The sequence below is a fragment of the Kogia breviceps genome, chromosome 14, assembly GCF_026419965.1.
Source record: "Kogia breviceps isolate mKogBre1 chromosome 14, mKogBre1 haplotype 1, whole genome shotgun sequence".
In the NCBI taxonomy this organism is placed as follows: domain Eukaryota; kingdom Metazoa; phylum Chordata; class Mammalia; order Artiodactyla; family Physeteridae; genus Kogia; species Kogia breviceps.
The window spans coordinates 60,365,460-60,389,364 of NC_081323.1; the positions used below are offsets into that span (position 1 = coordinate 60,365,460).

Sequence of the window (23,905 nt, forward strand, 5' to 3'; positions counted from 1 at the left end):
AGCGGCTGGGCCCGTGAGCCATGGCCGCTGAGCCTGAGCGTCCGGAGCCTGTGCTCCGCAACGGGAGAGGCCACAACAGTGAGAGGCCCGCGTACCGCAAAAAAACAAAAAAACCAAAAGGCTCCTAGCTAACATAGAAGGGCATTACTGCTTAAGGATGCTTGCTCACATTGAATAGGTAGTTACCTGCCGTGGGTTGCTGTTACCTCAGAGCACTCTCAAAGCCTGCGTAACATTCTGCCCGACACCATCATCTTGGGTTTATGGGGTGATGTGGGAAGGAAAAGAGAGAGACGGGGTCCCTGGGTACAGGAGCCCCCAGCTCCTGAAGAAGCAAACTGCAGTTTGCCAAACCCTAAATTTGATATGGGAGCCCCTCACTGCCTGAGATGGGGACATCCTTATTCGGACGTTAGAAAGAAAGGGTGAGTCCAGAAGAGGAGAGCTCTTGGGGCCACCTGTACTCCCTGGGATGTGGAATTGACGCATGCGCACGCACACGGCAGCTGGGAGCCAGTTTGGTTCTCCCTCTCGCCCCTTCCCCTCACCCCTCACAGGGGTACATGGTGGGCTGGGGGCGGGGTGCGGAGGAGGTGAGGGGGCGGTGCGTACGCGGGGGGTGGGGGGAGGGTGCGCGGAGGTAGCTGCAGTAGCTGCCTGCCCTCCTGCACAGGGAAGCCAAACTGTTGTTTCTCACCTGATGGGAGTCGAGGTGGAAAAAACAAAAGACCAAGACAACAAAAAGCAGACAAGAGGAGGGAGAATGCTCTCAGCTCCTTTTCTTGCATATGGGATGCAGAGATGTGGGAATAAGTCTCCCAGGCCTCCTACTGCTGAGGAACTAGCAGAACTGATCTGCTTTGGCTTCTGCATCACCACCACTCCCCACCTTCCAGAAACTTCTTTTTTTTTTTTTTGACCCTGCCACGCAGCATGAGGAATCTAAGTTCCCCCACCAGGGATCAAACCCATGCCCCCTGCAGTGGAATCGCAGAGTCCAGGGAAGTCCCCTTAGAGAAACTTCTGATGCTCACAATTAAGTAGGTATGATGAAATCCCATCCACCTGGACAGGAGGAATAAGGAATTCAGAGTCACCGGAAGGTGTGCTGGGATATAGGAGGATCACCCGCCACCCCCCCACCGGCAGTTGTTCTCAATCCTGACTGTATGTTGGAATTACCTGGAAGCTTTAAAAACAAAAACAAAAACAAAAACTGATGCCTGGACTCCATGCTCAGGATTTAATGCAGAGAAGAAAACAAACAAAAATCCTACTGAGCAAATGGAAACTTTAAGCCTGGAAGCATCCTATAAACCTGGGTTTGAGTCATCACTTCACAGACTCTGACCCTGACCAAGTTTCCTAACCTCCCTGATCTTTAATTCCACGGAACACAGGGAGGGTGGGGCAGCTGCCTCCTTTCCTGACACTTCTCTTGCTCTTAATTCTCCAGCCACCCTGGACTTCAAGTCCGCCATGGCTGACATCTTTCAGGGCTCCATGCTTCTACCCAGGCTGTCCTCTTTGACAGGCCCACACCGACTCAGTCTTTAATACCCAGCTCAAGTATCATTCGCTCTGAAAGCCTTTGTATCCACATCCAGTTCCCTCTGCCTGCAATGTTCTTCCTGTTGCTTGTGGCAGAAACCACTAACTGTCCCCTAATACCCATTCTCCTCTTATTCCTTTAGTATCAGATTCCATTTTTGGCAAGACTACTTCATCAGAGTGGTGTGTGTATTTATATTGGGAGGTACACAATCTCAGGTTGTCTCTCTTTTTGCCATGTTGGAGGCGAGTAATGCTCATTGCCTTGACTATTAACTTATTAAAAGGTGCAAAGTGGCAATGTTCTGATTCTATCTATTCTTTCTTCCTGTACTAGGTGGAATCTTCCCTAAATCAACTCTCTGGTTATCCTGAGGTACCATTTGGAGAAGGAAGGCAGAACAAATGCTTGTTTCTTTCCCTTTGTTTACCAGATTTCAAAGCAATGAGTTGGTTCATTAGCATCCTCCAAGGCGAGGCTTTCTAAAAAAAGTATGATTATGAGTTTATGGATTTAAATATATTTATTATATTCCAACCCATTTCTGTTATCTTTATTAACACTCAAATTATCCCCTCTTTGGCCTATGAGACACTCTTGAACTTGACACCTGATACCATTTCATATGACCCTGGTAATCTTTGATAGCTGCCATGCTCACCTCGTACATTTCCTGTTCAAGATCCAAAATCAGCCGTTTCTCTCAGGAGCCCTCTTGGCACTAGGGTTACACAGCTTTGTTTCCTTCTTTCTTTCCTTCCTTCTTTCTTTCTTTCTTTCCTTCCTTCCTCTTTCTTTCTTTCTTTCTTTCTTTCTTTCTTTCTTTCCTTCCTTCCTTCCTTCCTTCCTTCCTTCCTTCCTTCCTTCCTTCCTTCCTTCCTTCCTTTCTTTTTTCCCAGCACAAACTTTGGCAAATGAATCAAAGCATTCCGTATCTTTTTCACATCACAGTATATCTTGCATGTTATTCCACATAATGTGCTTTCAACTTTTGAAAACAAAAGCCTCAAAGATTATTTCTATTGGGTGGGCCAAAAGGTTCATTCAGTTTTTTCCGTAAGATGGCTCTAGTAGCACTTAGCTGTCTTTAATTTCATTTGAAACAATTTTGTTAGATTGTATGTGATAGCTGTCATATCAGCGTGCATTTAAAAAAAGACATCAAAATTGGTGAATTTTTGTGTAGCCATTTTAATATTGAAGATGGAAGAAAAAAGCAACATTTTCAGCATATCATGCTTTATTATTTCAAGAAAGGTAAAAATGCAACTGAAACACACAAAAAGATCTGCAGTGTATGGAGAAGGTGCCATGAGTGTTCTAACATGTCAAAAGTGGTTTGTGAAGTTTCGTGCTGGAGATTTCTTGCTGGACGATGTTCCACAGTTGGGTAGACCAGTTGAAGAGGATAGTGATCAAATCAAGACATTAATTGAGAACAATCAACATTATACCACAAGGGAGATAGCCGACATACTCAAAATATCCAAATCAAGCGTTGAAAATCATTTGCACCAGCTTGGTTATGTGAATCGCTTTGATGTTTGGGTTCCACATAAGTTAAGCAAAAACAACCTTCTTGACCGTATTTCCACACGTGATTCTCTACTGAAACGTAATGAAAACCTTCTGTTTTTAAAACAAGTTGTGATGGGTGATGAAAAGTGGATACCGTACAACAATGTGGAACAGAAGAGATCATGGGGCAAGTGAAATGAACCACCACCAACCACACCAAAGGCCGGTCTTCATCCGAAGAAGGTGATGTTGTGTATATGGTGGGATTGGAAGGGAGTCCTCTATTATGAGCTCCTTCTGGAAAACCAAACGATTAATCCCAACAAGTATTGCTCCCAACTAGACCAATTGAAAGCAGCACTCGATGAAAAGCATCAAGAATTAGTCAATAGAAAATGCATAATCTTCCATCAGGATAATGGAAGACTGCATGTTTCTGTGACAACCAGGCAAAAAATGTTACAGCTTGGCTGGGAAGTTCTGATTCATCTGCCATATTCACCAGACATTGCACCTTTGGATCTCCATTTACTTTGGTCTTTACAAAATTCTCTTAATGGAAGAAATTTCAATTCCCTGGAAGACTGTAAAAGGTACCTAGAACAGTTCTTTGCTCAAAAAGATTAAAAGTTTTGGGAAGATGGAACTATGAAGTTGCCTGAAAAATGGCAGAAGGTAGTGGAACAAAAGGGTGAATATGTTGTTCAATAAAGTTCTTGGTGAAAATGAAAAGTGTGTCTTTTATTTTTACTTAAAAAAACCAAGGCACTTTTTGGCCCACCCAATACTTTATCCCCTGCTACGTCTCTCCCCTGAGGCAATGAGTACTAGGCTGACTTCAGTGTGAATTCGGGGGAAAAGGAAGGGAAAGACATGGGGAGAAAACTCATAGTATGTAAAAGCTCATGGCACATTAGGTGATCAGATAAATGATTAACCTCATCCTTCTTATTCGTTCTTTCCTCATATCTTTAAAAACATACCTTTCAATCCAATAATTCTTAGGAGTATTAACACAACAACTTCTTATTGGTGAGGGGGAAATGCACTGAATCAAATTTGCAGTTAGATTTTAATGCACATTGCTGAGAAATTCTTTCTCTAGTCTCATACAATTTAGTGCGTGCCAAGAATGCTGGCTGTTTGGGGATTTGAAGAAAACAGCAGTTTGTCCATCTCCTGTTTTTCAGAGCCTCCCAGAGCTCTCTTTCATTCCCTAACATTTGCAATTATAGCGATGATGCAATCTGAGTCCTAGAATCTCCTGTGTTCTCCATCCCCCGCCCACCCCACCCGACCCCCTCCCTCCTCGGCTTGTCAGCTTCTGACAAGTGCTAGCAAGAATCTAAAGTTCAAAAGGGTAAGTTCATGCAACTAAATGCCAGGGAGAGTTGAGTAATCTTTCTTTGCATGATACAGTACTTAGGTTTATTTTTCAAATGCCAGAAAGTCTTCTAACTTTCCCATTTTTAATAGAGAAGTGGGTACTGAGAAATATGACTCTGCTGGAAGAAAAACAGTAACTCAAACGTTTGGATTTCATCCTCAGCACTGGAGGGCAACAGGGAGGAGCAGAGACTGTGGCAAACTGGAATCCCCAACCCTTCCCTTTTTAAAGGGGCAGCGACTGCTGAATTCCAGTTGCTTGTTGCCAGGGTAAGTGTAGGCATAGTGTTGCCATAGCTTAGGAATTTTCAAGAGAAGCTGGAAATGTGGAATTTGATGTTAAAACAATTTTTTGAGTTTTATATAGTAACTTGATTTTTTTTTTATAAAGCATTTTTTTCCAGCCCACATTCCTGGGCTAAATCCTGATTTCAGGCCACCACTTTGCAATCCTCTTTCCTTAAGTTTCCTGAGCAATCTCTCTAGACGTTGAGCAATAGCCACTGTACTTTTCTCTCCTCAAGACATTCTGATGACTCCTATCCCTCTGTTGCTGTCCCAGGGATCTCTATCAGTCTGTAATCTCTGTGCATGTGTGTGTATCATTTTTTTTACACACATTAACAAGCACTTATATAAGGTACTATATAAGCCCTCACATACATTATTAAATTTAATCTTTACAAAACTATGAGGTAGACACATATATTAGTTGTTTATGGCTACATAACAACTACATAAGTTGTTTATAGCTACATAACAAATAACCCTATTGCCCTATGATTATAAGGGGTATATAGGAACTCTTTGGGCTATTTTTACAACTTTTCTATAAATCTAAAATAATCTCAAAATTTAAAGTTTTAAAAAAATTACTGATGCTGTACCCTGTCCTAATAGATTCTGATTTGATTGGTCTAAATTAGAGCCTGGATGTAGGGATTTTTATTTTTATATATTTTTGGGCCACAACCCACGGCTTGTGGGAACTTAGCTTCCTGACCAGGAATTGAACCCAGGCCCTCAGTAGTGAAAGCGCAGAGTTCTAACCACTGGACCACCAGGGAATTCCCCTTGTCTTTTTAAAAAATTACTTTTTAAAATTGAAATATAGTTGATTTACAATATTGTGTTAATTACTGCTATACAGCAAATTTTTAAAATATAAATTTATTTATTTATATTTGGCTGCATTGGGTCTTTGTTGCTGAGCACGGGCTTTCTCTAGTTGTGGCGAGCGGGGGTTACTCTTCGTTGCGGTGCGCGGGCTTCTCATTGCAGTGGCTTTTCTTGTTGTGGAGCACGGGCTCTAGGTGCGTGGGTTTCAGTAGTTGTGGCACGTGGGCTCAGTAGTTGTGGCTCGCAGGCTCTAGAGCACAGGCTCAGCAGTTGTGGTGCACGGGCTTAGTTGCTCCGTGGCACGTGGGATCTTCCCGGACCAGGACTCGAACCCGTGTCCCCTGCATTGGCAGGCGGATTCTTAACCTCTGCACCCCCAGGGAAGTCCCTATACAGCAAATTGATTCAGTTATACATATATATATATTCTTTTTTAAAAATATTCTTTCCATTATGGTTAATCATAGGAAGTTGAATATACTTCTCTGTGCTCTACAGCAGGACCTTGTTGTTTATCCATTCTGTATATAAAAGCTTCCATCTGCTAACCCCAACTTCCCACTCCATCCCTCCCCCAACACCATCCCCCTTGGCAACCACCAGTCTGTTCTCTGTGTCCATAAGAATCTTTCTAGTCTTGGGTTTCTAATTTGCAGTCAAGATTGAGATTCACTGTCTAGATACTGAGTCATTATTAAAATGATTTCATAAATTATTCTTAAGATTCCTTTAAAAAAAATACAGCAAAGAGGATATGTCGGGGCTTCCCTGGTGGCGCAGTGGTTGAGAATCTGCCTGCCAATGAAGGGGACACGGGTTCGAGCTCTGGTCTGGGAAGATTGCACATGCCGCGGAGCAATTAGCCCCGTGAGCCACAACTACTGAACCTGCGCGTCTGGAGCCTGTGCTCCGCAACAAGAGAGGCCGCCATAGTGAGAGGCCCGTGCACCGCGATGAAGAGTGGCCCCCGCTCGCCGCGACTAGAGAAAGCCCTCGCACAGAAACGAAGATCCAACACAGCCATAAATAAATAAATAAATAATTTTTTTTTTTTTTTTTAAAGAGGATATGTCATGCCATCCCAAGTGTTTTGGTTTCTAGTTTGAGGTCCTTTGACAAAGATAAAAAACGTTGATGAAACAACGTTATATGACTGAGCAGTTACGGAACGTTAGCTACCTAAAATTTGGAAACAATACTTCTAACCCTAAAAACTACATGGATCAATTTCACGGTCAAAAGGAAATAAAAAGGGAAGTGTCCTGTCATTTTTTCCCGTTCCTTGTTTGTATAATCTATACAATGATCCACTGTGAATACTTACGAAGTAATGCACAATTACCTTCACATTATTAAAGTACACAGTGGTTAAACACACACTGTGGTGTTGGGACCATTTTGTATCCTGTTGTGGTGGTGGTTACACGAATCTAGACACATGTAATAAAATTTCATAGTATCTCACACACACACACACACACTCACACCCAGTGCCTGTAAAAACTGGTGAAAGTGAATGGGGCTTGGAGTTTAGTGAATAGCACTATACCAATGTTAATTTCCTGGTTTTGATAATGGGCTCTATTTATTTATGTAAAATGTTGTCACAGGGGAAGCCGGGTGAAAGGTGGATGAGAGCTCTCTATACTATGTCTGCAAACTCTTGGAACTCTAAAATTATTTCAAGATGAAGGTTTTATTAAATATGTGGGAAAAATTGAAGAGCTGCTTTGGGCGTGGAAGTTTTGAAATAAAACAAAGAACAAATAGCCACTGTTTGCTGGCTTCCTTTGCCTTTAGAATTAAGTTCAAAGCCCTTAGGATGGCATTTAAGGCCCTTCTTGACCTGGTTCTGGCTACTTTTCCCAGATCCTTTAGGGTTTGGGACACACAATCAAAGTGTGTCATCAGGAGATGCCCTAGAAACGCCAGGTGGTGAAAAGACAGTTCAGTCCCTCAAAGCAACATGAGAGCTGGGCTGGGTCAGGGCCTGGGTCTTGCAGACAAACCATTACACCCAAAGCTCCCTTTTAATACAAAAATTTCATGACCTCACTTTACTGAAAGAAAATTCATGGACACTGTAGCCTCTTTCCGCACATAATTTACAAAAATGAATACCATGCCCCAACTGTATTTTATTTTATTCTTCTGTTTTTTTTTTTTTTTTTTGGCTGCACTGTGCGGCATGTAGGATATTAGCTCCCCAACAAGGGTTCGAACCTGTGCCACTTGCAGTGGAAGCTCGGAGTCTTAACCACTGGCCCACCAGGGAAGGTCCCCCCCCCTCCAACTGTATTTTAAAAAGGAAAAATATAAAGAAAGTCATTTATAATAAAATAACATCCATTTCTACAAGTCAATGCTTAGGCACAAGTACTCTGGGAGACTTTAGGAGGTAGATGCTAAAAATGCAAATTGATAGGGTTGTGCTGTGTGGCCACACAGATATCACATTTGAGGATGTGAATTTCCCAGATGGTACATGACTCTTGGTAAACTTCTGAACCAAGCAAATCATGATCTTCCTAGGATTTACAGGGTAGCTAACTTCTTGGAATATTCAGTGTATAACAAAATAGTACAAAAGGCACTTTGTGACTATACATAAAACAGAGAGGTAGGTTCAGAGCCTACAAGTTTTTTGTTTGTTTGTTTTACCACCTTTGTGAGTGTTCAGTGGAAGATTCAAAAGTCACAGCGGGGACACGGGACAATTCTGCATTTGACAGCACTGTGCCATGCATTGCAGGAGAGTAAGCGTGCCTGGCTGTTGCCCACTCAATTCCAGGAGCTCCCCAATAATTAGGGAAACAAAAAGAGCTCCTTAAATTTCCCAAATGTTTCCCTGGGAGGGGGGTAACTTCCTGTTGAGAACTAATATGGGAGCGGTCAGCCACATGTGGTTAATTTAGGGCTTTAAAATGTGTGTGTGTGAGACTTCCCTGGTTGGTCCAGTGGTTAAGACTCCGCGCTTCCACTGCAGGGAGAGTGGGGTTCGATCCCTGGTTGGGGACCTAAGATCCCATGTGCTGCACAGTCCAGCCAAAAAAAAAAAAAAATTTAAAACAAACAAATAAATCAATAATGAAATATGTAGGGTTCCCGACTTGAGATGTGCTGACAGGTAAAATAATCATAGGATTTCAAGACTTGATATGAAAACAAAATAACATAAAATATCTCATTAATAACTTAAAAAAAACCAAGCATTTGTTGAAATGATACACACACACAAAAAAACCTCTGTTCTTTAATTAATTAATTAATTAAAAAAAATTTTTTGGCCATGCCACATGGCTAGTGGAATCTTAGCTTCTTAGCTCCCCAACCAGGCTTGAACTTGCATCCTTGGCAGTGAAAGCTCCCAGTCCTAACCACTGGACCACCAGGGAATTCCCTAAAAGTTTCTTATTATAGCCATCCTAGTGGGTGTGAAGTGGCATCTCACTGTGCTTTGGGGTTGCAGTTCCCTAATGTCTGATGATGTGGAGCATCTGACTATAGCTTTTTATTTTATTTATTTATTTATTTTTGTGGTATGCGGGCCTCTCACTGTTGTGGCCTCTCCCGTTGCGGAGCACAGGCTCCGGACGCGCAGGCTCAGCGGCCACGGCTCACGGGCCCAGCCGCTCCGCGGCATGTGGGATCTTCCCAGACCGGGGCACGAACCCGTGTCCGCTGCATCGGCAGGCGGATTCTCAACCACTGCGCCACCAGGGAAGCCCGACTATAGCTTTTTGATGACAAAGTTTAACAAGTCCCTTCAGGAAACAGGCCTTTGTCTTCCACAAAGAGACAAGAGATTCTCCAATGTGCCTTGTAGGGACTGAATGTTTGTGGCCAACCACCCCGCCCTCACAGATTAATATGTTGAAATCCTCCCCCACAATGTGATGGTATTTGGAGATGGGGCATTTGGGAGGTGATTAGGTCATGAGGGTGGAGCCCTCACCAGTGGGATTAATGTCCTTATTAAAGAAGCCCAGGGACTTCCCTGCTGGCGCAGTGGTTAAGACTCTGTGCTCCCAATGCAGGGGACCTGGGTTTGATCCCTGGTCAGGGAACTAGATCTCACACGCATGCCTCAACTAAGAGTTTGCATGCCACAACTAAGGAGCCTGCGTGCGGCAATTAAGGAACCAGTGAGCTGCAACTAAGGAGCCCGCCTGCAGCAACTAAGACCCAGCACAACCAAATAAGTAAATATTTTTTAAAAAAAGAGAGAGAGACCCCAGAGTGTTCACTATTCCTGCCCATGTGAGGACACAGTGAGAAGACAGCCATCTGCAAACCAGGAAGCAGGGCCTCATGAGATAACAGATCTGCTAACACCTTGACCTTGGACTTCCAGCCTCCAGTACTGTGAGAAATAAATGATTGTTGTTTAAACCCCCAGTTTATGGTATTTTTGTTACAAGAGCCCGGACAGATTAAGACAGTGCATATAGCTCCAATTCTGTCCTGCTTGTTTTCTTGCTTAGGTAAGGATAGGTCTGCTATTTGCTGTGGTTCTCTCCACCTTGGACTTGAGCTCAGCTCTTCACAGCCATGCTGCAGGCCCTAGACGATAGCCTAGGTCTCCAAGGATTGACTTTCTCTGTAGAGACAGGCTGGGAGGCACTTTTGCAAGGGGGAGAAGAAAGGAAGCATGGGAGACTAGAGTCCTGAGGCATCCCCAGTTCCTCCAGGGAACTGATTCAACAAAGTAAGCAAAGCTGTGTTTCAGAGCCTCCTGGGGAATGATTTGTAGCTCTAGGAAGGCATCTGCAGAGTAATGTCCTTCCACTATTGATGCGGATGGTGAGGATGATGAAAGATCCTCCGTGTGATGAGCGGGAGGCCTGCCAGGAGCCGCAGAGAGCAGCCCTCCTTCCTGTGGAGCATGCCTCCCTCTCAGGAGACAGGCTGACCCGAGGAGGAAGTGGGTGCCTACAGCCGCTTGTCATGGCCACGCTGTAAAGTGCAGGTTATCAGAGCAAAAATGGGAGCTGGGGTGGTCAGCAGGGTCCATGCACAAAGAGGGGACTGGAAGCCAGGTGGGGGGCATAGAGGAGCATTCACCACACCCCAAGAACGGTGGGCTGCCTCAAAGGGGCATCCAAGGAGGGTCAGATACGCATTTGTTAGAGGATGCTGGCTGTAGTACGGAAAGCAGACAGCAGGGGGAGAGAGGAAGACAGCAGAGATCCTGTCTGGGAAGTAAAGCAGCAAGCCCTAGGGGCACCTCTGAACAAGTGCAGGTCCTGCTCTAGACACTTCCACAGACACAAAGGCAATACAAGACGTGGCCGTGGACCTCTGGAACATTACAGCCACATCTGGCCGGCCAGGAGACACACGTTTGCTGTTCCCGTGTGCAGTAAGTTGGTGAGTGAGATTTAGCAGCACCTCCTTATTGTGGCGTGAATAAATAAACAGCCCAACAGCAAGGCACACCCTCTCTGAGCATGTGCTTTACCCGCCAAGGCCAGTTAGCTGAAAGTCATACCCAGCCACAGGCTTTTGACACCCAGACACCACTTCTAGAGGTTTTCCCTGTGCATTTGTAAGGTCATGAGCATTCACTCCTGTCAGTTCATCTTCCTGAGCTTCAGCGTCTTCATCTGTAAAACAGCATCGTATGATTATGTCCATCATAGTGTGGTGATGAGGATTAACTGAGATAACACAAGCAAAGTGCTTAGCACAGGGCGCTCAGTGAATTTTCTTTTAATTTTTATTTATTTTTGGATGTTTTGGGTCTTCACTGCTGCGCGCGGGCTTCCTCTAGTTGCGGTGAGCGGGGGCTATTCTTTGTTGCAGTGCGCGGGCTTCTCATTGCGGTGGCTTCTCTTGTGGAGTGCAGGCACGCAGGCTTATTAGTTGTAGCTAGAGGGCTCTAGAGCTCAGGCTCCTTAGTTGTGGTGCACGGGCTTAGTTGCTTCACAGCAAGTGGGATCTTCCCGGACCAGGGATCGAACCCGTGTCCCCTGCATTGGCAGGTGGATTCTTAACCACTGCACCACCAGGGAAGTCCTCAGTGAATGTTAATGATAATTGTTATTTCTATTTTATCTTGATATGTCAGTATTAAGTTATTATTCAACTGCAAAGCTGACTCTCCCATAGGACTATGAATACCCTGAGGGCAATGTCTATGTCTTAGTCATCTTTGCATCTACCATAAACCTAAATGCTTACTACCAGGCGTGGAGGGGAGAGCTGTGCCCCTGTCCACAGTGCTGAAGCTTCACAGCCTGGGCATTCCGTGTGATGCTCCCTCTCCAACCCATTCACACTGTCCTCTCTGACGATGCCCTCTGGAGTTGCACATGATAGTGGTCCTGGCATCAGCCCTCATCTCATCTCCCAGCTATGTTAACTGAGTATGGAAGGTAGTAAAAGGGTTCATACCACATGAACTCACTGTTGGAAAACCCACCCTGTCCATGCATTCATTTTTGTAGAGCATATATTGTGTACAAATTATCAAACGTGTATAGAAGAAGAATACATACCAAGCAGTTAATGGTCTTATCACATTATGGTGGGATTGGTCACTGCAAGGGGATTGCTTTTTTTAAAACTTATTCTCTTTGGTATTTTTGTTTGTTTTAACGATAACCCCTACTTTATCTTTGTCAAATTAATTTGAAAATAATGTTTAACCAGAAAATACAGTTAGGTGCTCGCTTCAGCAGCACATACAGTAAAATTGGAATGACTTGGAGAAGATTAGCATGGCCCCTAAGCAAGGATAACTCGCAAATTCATGAAATGTTCCATATTTTTCGGACTTACAGGTATTGAAAACAAACTTATGGTTACCAAAGGGAAAACATAGGGGGGAGGGATAAATCAGGAGCTTGGGATAAACATAAACACACTACTATATAGAAGGTAGATAACCAACAAGGACCTACTGCATAGCACAGGGAACTCTACTCAATATTCTGTAATAACCTATATGAGAAAAGAATCTGAAAAAGAATGGATATATGTATAACTGAGTCAATTTGCTGTACACACCAGAAACTAACACAACATTGTAAATCAACTATACTCTAAAAAAATTTTTTTTAAGAAAAAAAAAAAAAAGAGGGCTTCCGTGGTGGCGCAGTGGTTGAGAGTCCGCCTGCCGATGCAGGGGAGGCGGGTTCGTGCCCCGGTCCGGGAAGATCCCACATGCCACGGAGCGGCTGGGCCTGTGAGCCATGGCTGCCGAGCCTGCGCGTCTGAAGCCTGTGCTCCGCAACGGGAGAGGCCACAACAGTGAGAGGCCCGTTTGGGAACCACCTTCAGGGTCCAAAGGCAAAAAGATCAGTTTCATAATTAAGTATCATATGTTTATATCAGCATCACAGTCCCAGAACATTCAGAAGACAATGGATTTTGACGTTTTGTTATGTGTATGTATCAAAGCATCACCAGAGAGAAAGGAGGTTAGAAACTAGAAAATCCAGCCCCCTCATTTTACCGATGAAGAAACAGACTCAAGGAGTGGAAGGGAAGAAGCCAACAACACTTGCTAATCAGAGGCAACTCTGGGATTAGAACTCACGTCCTCCTGGCTTCCTTCCCATGTATCAATTTCCTCGGGCTGCCATAATAAGGTACCACATACTGAGCGGCTTAAAACAATAGAAATTTATTCTCTCATGGTTCTGGGGGACTGAAGTCTGAAATCAAGGCATCCACAGGGCCACGCTGCCTCTGAAGGCTCTTGGGAAGGATCCTTCTTTACCGCTTCCTGGCTTCTGGGGGGGGGTGCAGCGACCCTTGGAATCTTTCGGCTTACAGATACTTCACTCGAATTCCTGCCTGTTGTCACATGGCCTTCTCCCTGGTTGTGTCTGTACCTTCTTCTTTTTAGTTAATTAATTAATTAATTAATTTTTGTCTGTGTTGGGTCTTCGTTGCTGCGCGTGGGCTTTCTCTAGTTGCGGAGAGTGAGGGCTACTCTTCGTTGCGGTGCGCGGGCTTCTTATTGTGGTGGCTTCTCTTGTTGTGGAGCACAGGCTCTAGGCATGCAGGCTTCTGTAGTTGTGGCTCGCGGGCTCTAGAGCACAGGCTCAGTAGTTATGGCGCACGGGCTTAGTTGCTCCGTGGCATGTGGGATCTTCCTGGACCTGGAACTGTACCGTGTCTCCTGCATTGACAGGTGGATTCTTAACCACTACGCCACCAGGGAAGTCCTGCCTTTTTTTTTTTTTTTTTTTTTTAATAAGAATCCCCATGATTGGATTTAGGGCCCACCTTAATCTAGCATGACCTCATCTTAATCTACATCTTAATTACATCTGCAAAAATCTAATTTCCAAATAAAGTCACATTCACAGGTATTACGTGTTAACACTTGAACATACATCTTTTGGAGGGGACACAGTTCAACCCATAACACCCCATTTCAGACATATCAAGATGACTCGACGTTCAATCATAACCATTCTTAGCAATACCTTCTCATTTTCACTGACCACTTTCCACGTGGCAGGCACTGTGCTGAGTACTTCATAGACATTATTTCATGTGTCTACACTCTAAACACTATTATTATCCCCATTTTACTGATGAGGAAACTGAAGCCCAGAGAGGTGAAGCAACTTGCCTGGTATCTCATGCAGTTAGTGAGGCCGATTGTAATTGCCAAAAGGGGTCACAGAAATATTTCCAGTCCCATGTGCCTTTCCAGAATGGTGTTGTTCCCCATCAAGAAGCAGAATCTATATCTCCTCTATCTGAGTTTGGGCAGGACCTTGTGACTGCCTCAATGAATAGGATATGGGGGAAGTGACTCTAGGTAACTCCCCAAACTAGGTCATGAATGGTAATATAACTTCCAGCTGCCTCTCTCTTTGAGGATGCTTGGTCCTGGAATCCAGCAGCCATGCTGTGAGGAAGCCCAAGCCAACCACTTGGAGAGGCCCAGCCTATAAGCAGCATGAACCTCCCCATGTGTGAGGGAGGGAGCCTTCAGATGATCCAGCCTCTGACCTTTGGATCTTCCAGCTGAGGCCCCAGATAAGGATGAGCAGAGACAAGCCATCCTGACTGATGTGCTCTGCCTGAATTCCTGATCCACGGCATCTATAAGCAAAATAAATGGTTGTTTTATGGCACTAAGTTTGGGGGGTACTTTGTGTTGCAGTCATAGCAACCAGAGCAGCTGGTAAGTGGGAGAGTCAGGGTTTGACATTGGGAGTCCCAACCTCTTTTCACTCACCCTCCACCCTTCCCTGCTCTCACTCTCTGGTGAAACTCCAGCGTTACCGGTGGCTAGCAGCCTCCTCTCTCCCAGTCTGGGGACCTCTGACTAATCTCAAGAGCAGTTATTTTTATTTGGAAAATAAAAATTAGAATTCAAAGGCAATTGTTCACAGAGTGTGTAAAAGCCTCTCTCGGTGACAGCTGTGGTTCTTTCCACAAAGGAGAGCCACCAGCCCACTTATCACCCCTGCCCGTGCGCCCCCCCCAATGCAAGAAAACCTGAGTCAAACAAAAAGTAACGAGACCGTCTGTTCCTTCCTGCCGCCCACGCCATTTGCTCAGAACACAAAGCCGCCTCCTCCTCCTCCTTCTCCTCCTTCTTCTTTTAAAATAAAGCCTCCAAGGATCTGAGGGCCAGGCATTGTCTTTTCTGTGCCTACCTTGCTTCCTTCCAAAACAGTGAGACTTATGCCTTCCGTTTGCTTTAGCATTTTCTTCTTTTGAGCTTACATCAAGGCAATTTATTAACAGAAAACAATAATTTGAGGAGTCCTTCTCACAGAGAGTGACCTCGGCGACCCCCCTTCCCGCGGGTGCTCTCGGAGGGGGTGGGCGTGACATCCTCAATCCGCCCAATCTTTGTTCCTGAGCGGGTGAGGGTTCTGAGGGCTGACTGGGCCCCCGGTCCAGGAGTCTTGGTCCTATTTCCTCCTGTGGCCCAGAGTTTGATGTGGAGGGCAGTGATACCCAGCTCCTTGCACCTCTGCGCTACATCCTGGGCAGCCAACATGGCAGCATATGGAGATGACTCATCTCAGTCAGCCTTCACCTTCATCCCACCAGTTACACGGCAGATAGTTTCCTTGCCAGAAAGGTTGGTGACATGGACAAAAGTGTCATTGAAGGATGCAAAAATGTGGCACACACCAAATACATTTTCTCCCTCAGCCACCTGAGGGCCGAGGATGATGATCTGTCCTTCCTTCTTTTCTTTCCCCTTGCGAGGTGCCATTTCTGCGCATCTTCTCCAGAATCCACCACCAGAAAGAGAGAGAGGGAGAGGGCAGGGTGATGGCTCAAGCCTGTCTGCTTTAGCATTAAAAAAAAAAATCCTGCTTAACACCTGGACAGGTCTAGAAGCACATCTATCGGCCTTCAGGCTTGAGAGCCAAGTTTGGCTGAATATTGTAACCAAAAGTGGGGTCAGGCTGCTCGTCGCCCAAAAGCCAATAAAACGGCAAGCTTGGTGGAAAGGAAAGTTTGCTTTATTTTGGATGCTGGCAACTGGGGGTGGGGGCAGTGGACGCCTGTCCAAAGGCCAACTCCTCCCCCATCCCTCTCCTGTGACAATCTGGGGGTAAGAGCTTTTATAGGTGAAGGGAGGGGGCTACATGCAGAAAGAGCACAGTCAGCTCTGACAGTCATCTTGAAATTGGTCATCGACGGTCTGACCAGTGTCATCTTGACTGTTATAAGTACAGTTAATCTTCAGTACCAGGGTTGGTTTGTTTCCATTTCTTTTTTTTTTTTTTCTGAAATTTTGAATTTTATTTTTTTATACAGCAGATTCTTATTAGTTATCTATTTTATACATATTAGTGTATATATGTCAATCCCAATCTCCCAATTCATCCCACACACCTCCCCGCCCACGCCACATTCCCCCCTTGGTGTCCATACATTTGTTCTCTACATCTGTGTCTCTATTTCTGCCCTACAAACTGGTTCATCTGTACCATTTTTCTAGCTTCCACATATATACGTTAATACATGATATTTGTTTCTCTCTTTCTGACTTACTTCACTCTATATGACAGTCTCTAGATCCATCCACGTCTATACAGATGAGCCAAATTCATTCCTTTTTATGGCTGAGTAATATTCCATTGTATATATGTGCCACATCTTCTTTATCCATTCGTCTGTCGATGGGCATTTAGGTTGCTTCCATGACCTGCCTATTGTAAATAGTGTGGCAATGAACATTGGGGTGCATGTGTCTTTTTGAATTATGGCTTTCTCTGGGTATATGCCCAGTAGTGGGATTGCTGGGTCATATGACAATTCTATTTTTAGTTTTTTAAGGAACCTCCACACTGTTCTTCATAGAGGCTGTATCAATTTACATTCCCACCAACAATGCAAGAGGGTTCCCTTTTCTCCACACCCTCTCCAGCATTTGTTGTTTGTAGATTTTCTCATGATGTCCATTCTAACTGGTGTGAGGTGATACCTCATTGTAGTTTTGATTTGCATTTCTCTAATAATTAGTGATGTTGAGCAGCTTTTCATGTGCTTCTTGGCCATCTGTGTGTCTTCTTTGGAGAAATGTATATTTAAGTCTTCTGCCAATTTTTGGATTGGGCTGTTTTTTTTTTTTTAATATTGAGCTGCATGAGCTGTTTATATACTTTGGAGATTAGTCCTTTGTCCATTGATTCATTTGCAAATATTTTCTCCCATTCTGAGTGTTGTCTTTTCGTTTTGTTTGTAGTTTCCTTTGCTTTGCAAAAGCTTTTAAGTTTCATTAGGTCCTATTTGTTTATTTTTGTTTTTATTTCCATTACTCTAGGAGGTGGATCAGAAAACATCTTGCTGTGATTTATGTCAAAGAGCGTTTTTCCTAAGTTTTCCTCTAAGAGTTTTATAGTGTCCAGTCTTTTTTTTTTTTTTTTTGCGGTATGCGGGCCTTTCACTGTTGTGGCCTCTCCCGTTGCGGAGCACAGGTTCCGGACGCGCAGGCCGAGCGGCCATGGCTCACGGGCTTAGTTGCTCCGCGGCATGTGGGATCTTCCCAGACCAGGGCACGAACCCGTGTCTCCTGCATCGGCAGGCGGATTCTCAACCACTGCGCCACCAGGGAAGCCCTATAGTGTCCAGTCTTACATTTAGGTCTCTAATCCATTTTGAGTTTATTTTTGTATATGGTGTTAGGGAGTGTTCTAACTTCATTCTTTTACATGTAGCTGTCCAGTTTTCCCAGCACCACTTATTGAAGAGACTGTCTTTTCTCCATTGTATATCCTTGCCTCCCTTGTCATAGATTAGTTGACCATAGGTGCGTGGGTTTATCTCTGGTCTTTCTATACTGTTCCATTGATCTATGCTTCTGTTTTTGTGCCAGTACCATATTGTCTTGATTACTGTAGCTTTGTAGTATAGTCTGAATTCAGGGAGTAGATTACTCCAGCTTCGTTTTTCTCCCTCAAGTCTGCTTTGGCTATTCAATGTCTTTTGTGTCTCCATACAAATTGTAAGATCTTTTTGTTCTAGTTCTGTAAAAAATGCCACTGGTAATTTCATAGGGATTGCACTGAATCTGTAGATTGCTTTAAGTAGTATAGTCATTTTCACAATATTGATTCTTCCAATCCAAGAACATGGTATATATCTCCGTCTGCTTGTGTCATCCTTGATTTTTTTCATCAGTGTCTTATAGTTTTCTGAGTATAGGTCTTTTACCTCCTTAGGAAGGTTTATTCCCAGATATTTTATTCTTTTTGTTGCAATGGTGAATGGCATTGTTTCCTTAATTACTGTTTCTGATCTTTCGTTGTTAGTGTATAGGAATGCAAGAGATATCTGTGCATTAATTTTGTATCCTGCAACTTTACCAAATTCATTGATTAGATCTAGCAGTTTTCTGGTGGCATCTTTAGGATTCTCTATGTATAGTATCATGGCATCTGCAAACAGTGACAGTTTTACTTCTTCTTTTCCACTTTGTATTCCTTTTATTTCTTTTTCTTCTCTGGTTGCCATGGCTAGGACTTCCAAAACTATGTTGAATAAGAGTGGTGAGAGTGGACATCCTTGCCTTGTTCCTGATCTTAGAGGAAATACTTTCAATTTTTCACCATTGAGTGATGTTTGCTGTGGGTTTGTCATATATGGCCTTTATTATGTTGAGGTAGGTTCCCTCTATGTCCACTTTTTGGAGAGTTTTTATCATAAATCAGTACTGAATTTTTTTTTTTTGGTATGTGGGCCTCTCACTGTTGTGGCCTCTCCCATTGCGGAGCACAGGCTCCGCGACCATGGCTCACGGGCCCAGCCGCTCCGCGGCATGTGGGATCCTCCCAGACCAGGGCACGAACCCGTGTCCCCTGCATCGGCAGGCGGACTCTCAACCACTGCGCCACCAGAGAAGCCCCAATAGGTATTGAATTTTGTCAAAAGCTTTTTCTGCAACTATTGAGATGATCATATGGTTTTTATTCTTCACTTTGTTAATATGGTGAATCACATGTATTGATTTGCGTATATTGAAGAATCCTTGCATCCCTGGGATAAATCCCACTTGATTGTGGTGTATGATCCTTTTAATGTGTTGTTGGATTCTGTTTGCTAGTATTTTGTTGAGGATTTTTGCATCTATATTCATCAGTGATATTGATCTGTAATTTTCTCTTTTTTTGGTAGTATCTTTGGTTTTGGTATCAGGGTGATGGTGGCCTCATAGAATGAGTTTGGGAGTGTTCCTTCCTCTGCAATTTTTTGGAAGAGTTTGAGAAGGATGGGTCTTAGCTCTTCTCTAAACGTTAGATAGAATTCAGCTGTGAAGCCATCTGGTCCTGGACTTTTGTTTGTTGGAAGATTTTTAATCACAGTTTCAATTTCATTACTTGTGATCAGTCTGTGCATATTTTCTATTTCTTCCTGGTTCAGTCTCAGAGGGTTGTGCTTTTCTAAGAATTTGTCCATTTCTTCCAGGTTGTCCACTTTATTGGCATATAGTTGCTTGTAGTAATCTCTCATGATCATTTGTATTTCTGCAGTGTCAGTTGTTACTTCTTTATCATTTCTAATTCTGTTGATTTGAGTCTTCTCCCTTTTTTTCTTGATGAGTCTGGCTAATGGTTTATCAATTTTGTTTATCTTCTCAAAGAATCAGCTTTTAGTTTTATTGATCTTTGCTACTGTTTCCTTCATTTCTTTTTCATTTATTTCTGATTTGATCTTTATGATTTCTTTCCTTCTGCTAACTTTGGGGTTTTTTTGTTCTTCTTTCTCTAATTGCTTTAGGTGTAAGGTTAGATTGTTTATTTGAGATTTTTCTTGTTTTTTGAGGTAAGCTTGTATTGCTATAAACTTCCATCTTAGAACTGCTTTTGCTGCACCCCATAGGTTTTGGATCATCGTGTTTTCAATGTAATATGTGTTTAGGTATTTTTAAATTACCTCTTTGATTTCTTCAGTGATCTCTTGGTTATTTAATAACGTATTGTGTAGCCTCCATGTGCTTGTGATTTTTACATTTTTTTCCCTGTAACTGATTTCTTATCTCATAGCATTGTGGTTCAAAAACACACTTGATATGATTTCAATTTTCTTAAATTTACCGAGGCTTGATTTGTGACCCAAGATGTGATCTATCCTGGAGAATGTTCCATGTGCACTTGAGAAGGGATTGTAATCTGCTGTTTTTGGATGGAATGTCGTATAAATATCAATTAAATCTATCTGGTCTATTGCGTCATTTGAAGCTTGTGTTTCCTTATTAATTTTCTGTCTGGATAATCTGTCCATTGGTGTGAGTGAGGTGTTAAAGTCCCCCACTATTATTGTGTTACTGTCAATTTCCTCTTTTATAGCTGTTAGCAGTTGCCTTATGTATTGAGGTGCTCCTGTGTTGGGTGCACATAATTTATAATTGTTATATCTTCTTCTTGGATTGATCCCTTTGTCATTATGTAGTTCTGTCTCTTATAACATTCTTTATTTTAAATTCTATTTTATCTGATATGATTATTGCTACTCCAGCTTTCTTTTGATTTTCATTTGCATGGAATATCTTTTTCCAACCCCTCACTTTCAGTCTGTATGTATCCCTAGGTCTGAAGTGGGTCTCTTGTAGACAGCATATATATGGGTCTTGTTTTTGTATCCAATCAGGGAGCTTGTGTTTTTTGGTTGGAGCATTTAATCCATTCACGTTTAAGGTAATTATCAATATGTATGTTCCTATTACCATTTTCTTAATTGGTATGGGTTTGTTTTTGTAGGTCCTTTACTTCTCTTGTGTTTCTCACTTAGAGAAGTTCCTTTAGCGTTTGTTGTAGAGCTGGTTTGGTGGTGCTGAATTCTCTTAGCTTTTGCTTGTCTGTAAAGCTTTTGATTTCTCCATCGAATCTGAATGAGATCTTTGCCAGGGAGAGTAATCTTGGTTGTAGGGTCTTCTCTTTCATCATTTTAACTATATCGTGCCACTCCCTTCTGGCTTGTAGAGTTTCTGCTGAGAAATCAGCTGTTAACCTCATGGGAATTCCCTTGTATGTTACCTGTTGTTTTTCCCTTGTTGCTTTCAATAATTTTTCTTTGTCTTTAATTTTTGTCAATTTGATTACTATGTGTCTCGGCATGTTTCTCCTTGGGTTTATCCTGCCTGGGAGTCTCTGCACTCCCTGGACTTGGGTCGCTATTTCCTTTCCCATGTTAGGGAAATTTTTGACTATAATCTCTTCAAATATTTTCTCGGGTCCTTTCTCTCTCTCTTCTCCTTCTGGGACCTCTATAATGCGAATGTTGTTGTGTTTAATGTTGTCCCAGATGTCTCTTAGGCTGTCTTCATTTCTTTTCAATCTTTTTTCTTTATTATGTTCTGCAGCAGTGAATTCCACCATTCTGTCTTCCAGGTCACTTATCTGTTCTTCTGCCTCAGTTATTCTGCTATTGATTCCTTCTAGTGTATTTTTCATTTCAGTTATTGTATTGTTCATCTCTGTTTGTTTATTTTTTAATTCTTATAGGTCTTTGTTAAACATTTCTTGCATCTTCTAGATCTTTGCCTCTGTTATTTTTCTGAGGTCATGGATCATCTTCACTATCATTATTCTGAATTCTTTTTTCTGGAAGGTTGCCTATCTCCACTTCGTTTAGTTGTTTTTCTGGGGTTTTATCTTGTTCCTTCATCTGGTACAAAGTCCTCTGCCTTTTTATTTTGTCTATCTTTCTGTGAATGTGGTTTTCCTTCCATAGGCTGCAGAACTGTAGTTCTTCTTGCTTCTGCTGTCTGCCCTCTGGTGGATGAGGCTATCTCTGTTTCCATTTCTTGAGGCCAGTTCTCAGAATTGTGGCAGCTTATGTCATGGCTGGGCATCATGTAGTTAACTTCTCCACCTGGTGGGGGTTTCAGTATCTGTAAGACAGCTCACAGGATATGGCTCAGAATATTATCTATAGCTCTTGAGAAGGAACTAAAGGTCCTTGACTATGTCTAATGACTCAACCGTTATCATTTAGTCTTGTTGGACTGTTTTCCTTTGTTTCTGCATTTTCTCACTTCTCTGATTAAACTTATTCTTTGGCTAAAGATTTTCCACAGACAAAAGGCAGGCTGAGGACATGGGGCCAGAGGGGAAGGACCACAGGGTCCTGCTCCGTTTCAATACAAATCTGTGTTTTCTTTCTTCTGGACATGGTGATCAATTAGTACCCACTGCACGGTGAAAATGAAAAAAAACAAAACCAAAAATCCCAACAATCTCAACCTAAGCTGTTTTAAAAAATAATAATTAAAACAAAGAAATCCATTCCCTTATGTAATGGGGAAGTTCAGGCATGGTTTGACTTTGGATGAAGCTGGATCCAGGGGCTCAGATAATAATACCATCCAGACTCAGAATCTCTGCCTTCCTTCACTTTGTCTTCTGTGTAGTTTCTTCATTTTCATGCTTCTCTTGGGGTTCCCTGGCAACTTTGGATTCCTCATGTCACTGATCCAGATGCAGAGGAATACAGAGTTTCTCTGTCCAAGAGCTGGAAAAGAAGTCAACGTTGGAGCCTTGTTTTCTCTGGTGGCCCTTCTTGGGTCGTGAGGTCTGCCCTGAACCAATCACCATGACCTGGGGATGGACCTGTTGCCTCCCTTTGGGTCAAAGGCTGTGAATTTGACTACACAGGAGACTGGTGGAAAGGGGGACCCAGGGACTATTATCACAGGAAAGAGGAGGATTTGGATAGCCATAAACGGCCACTACAGGGTGGAGTTGGTGTACACAGAGAAAGAAACGTTAAATATCCACAGCCCTATTAACTCTGTCAGGGCATTCACAGAAGGTAATACAGAAATGGTCATTATACACATTTGGAGAGATGCTGAAAACAACAAGGTCCTACTGTATAGTGCAGGGAACTATATCCAATCTCCTGGGATAAACCATAATGGAAAAGAATATGTGTGTGTGTGTGTGTGTGTGTGTGTGTGTGTGTGTGTGTGTATAACTGAGTCACTCTGCTATACAGCAGAAATTAACACAACATTGTAAATCAACTATACTTCAACCCAAAAATAAAAAGCAAGAAAAGATGCTGAGCTCACTGGTAATCTGGGAAATGCAAAGGAAAACATCCAGCGAGACATGACTTTCCCATCACCCCCATCCAGCGACAAAATAAATGAAAGCTATATCCATCCAGTGTTGGCAAGAGTGTGGGCATCAGGGACTTATACACTGATGATGGGGTGTAAACTGGGGCTTCCTTTTTGGAAGACAATCTAACAATATTTTCTGAAGATTTAAATCCTCACTTCTAGAAAATCTCTAGAAATAGCTATGAGTTCCCAAATATCCAAAGATACATGTTCAAGTGATGATGGTGAAAGGGTTGTTTGTAAAAATGAGAGAGTGGAAACACCCTAACAGTCCATTAACAAAGAATCAACAAATATAGCATCTTTGTCTGTGGAATACCATGCAGTTCTGTGCCACCATTAAAGTGAGAGGAGCAGTCCTATGCGAATTGACATGGGATGTTCTCTAAAATATATCAAATGTAAAAAACAAGATGCAAAAGATGCACAAGGTATGACCCCGTGTATGGAAAAAAGAAAATATATGAGAGACAACAGAATGCCATGGTTACATGTATGGACTCTGGGGCCAGGCTGCCTGAGTTTGAATCCCAACTCCTCATCTCCGAAGCTGCGTGACTTTGGGGAAGTTACTTCACCTCTCTGGGTCTGATGTTTCCCCCTCTGTAAAAGAGAGATGATAAAAGAATTTGCCTCATGTGGCTGTTGTGAAGATTAAATATATTAAGCTATGTAGATTGCTTGGGGCAGTGCCTGATATATGGTAAGCGCCCAGTTAGTGTTAGCTATTAGCCCTGTGCACGTTGTCTACATAAATGCAAAGAAAA

General features: G+C 43.0%; 1 non-coding gene and 1 pseudogene across 1 annotated transcript; one reads left to right on the plus strand and one right to left on the minus strand.

The window, feature by feature from the left end:
- Positions 1–12,242: 12,242 nt before the first annotated feature.
- LOC131741935 (U6 spliceosomal RNA) lies at positions 12,243–12,349 on the plus strand. The gene has a single exon (XR_009331287.1). It is a non-coding gene; the product is annotated as a U6 spliceosomal RNA (small nuclear RNA).
- A 2,971-nt stretch (positions 12,350–15,320) lies between these two features.
- LOC131741473 (small ribosomal subunit protein uS11-like) lies at positions 15,321–15,788 on the minus strand (annotated as a pseudogene).
- Positions 15,789–23,905: the final 8,117 nt, after the last annotated feature.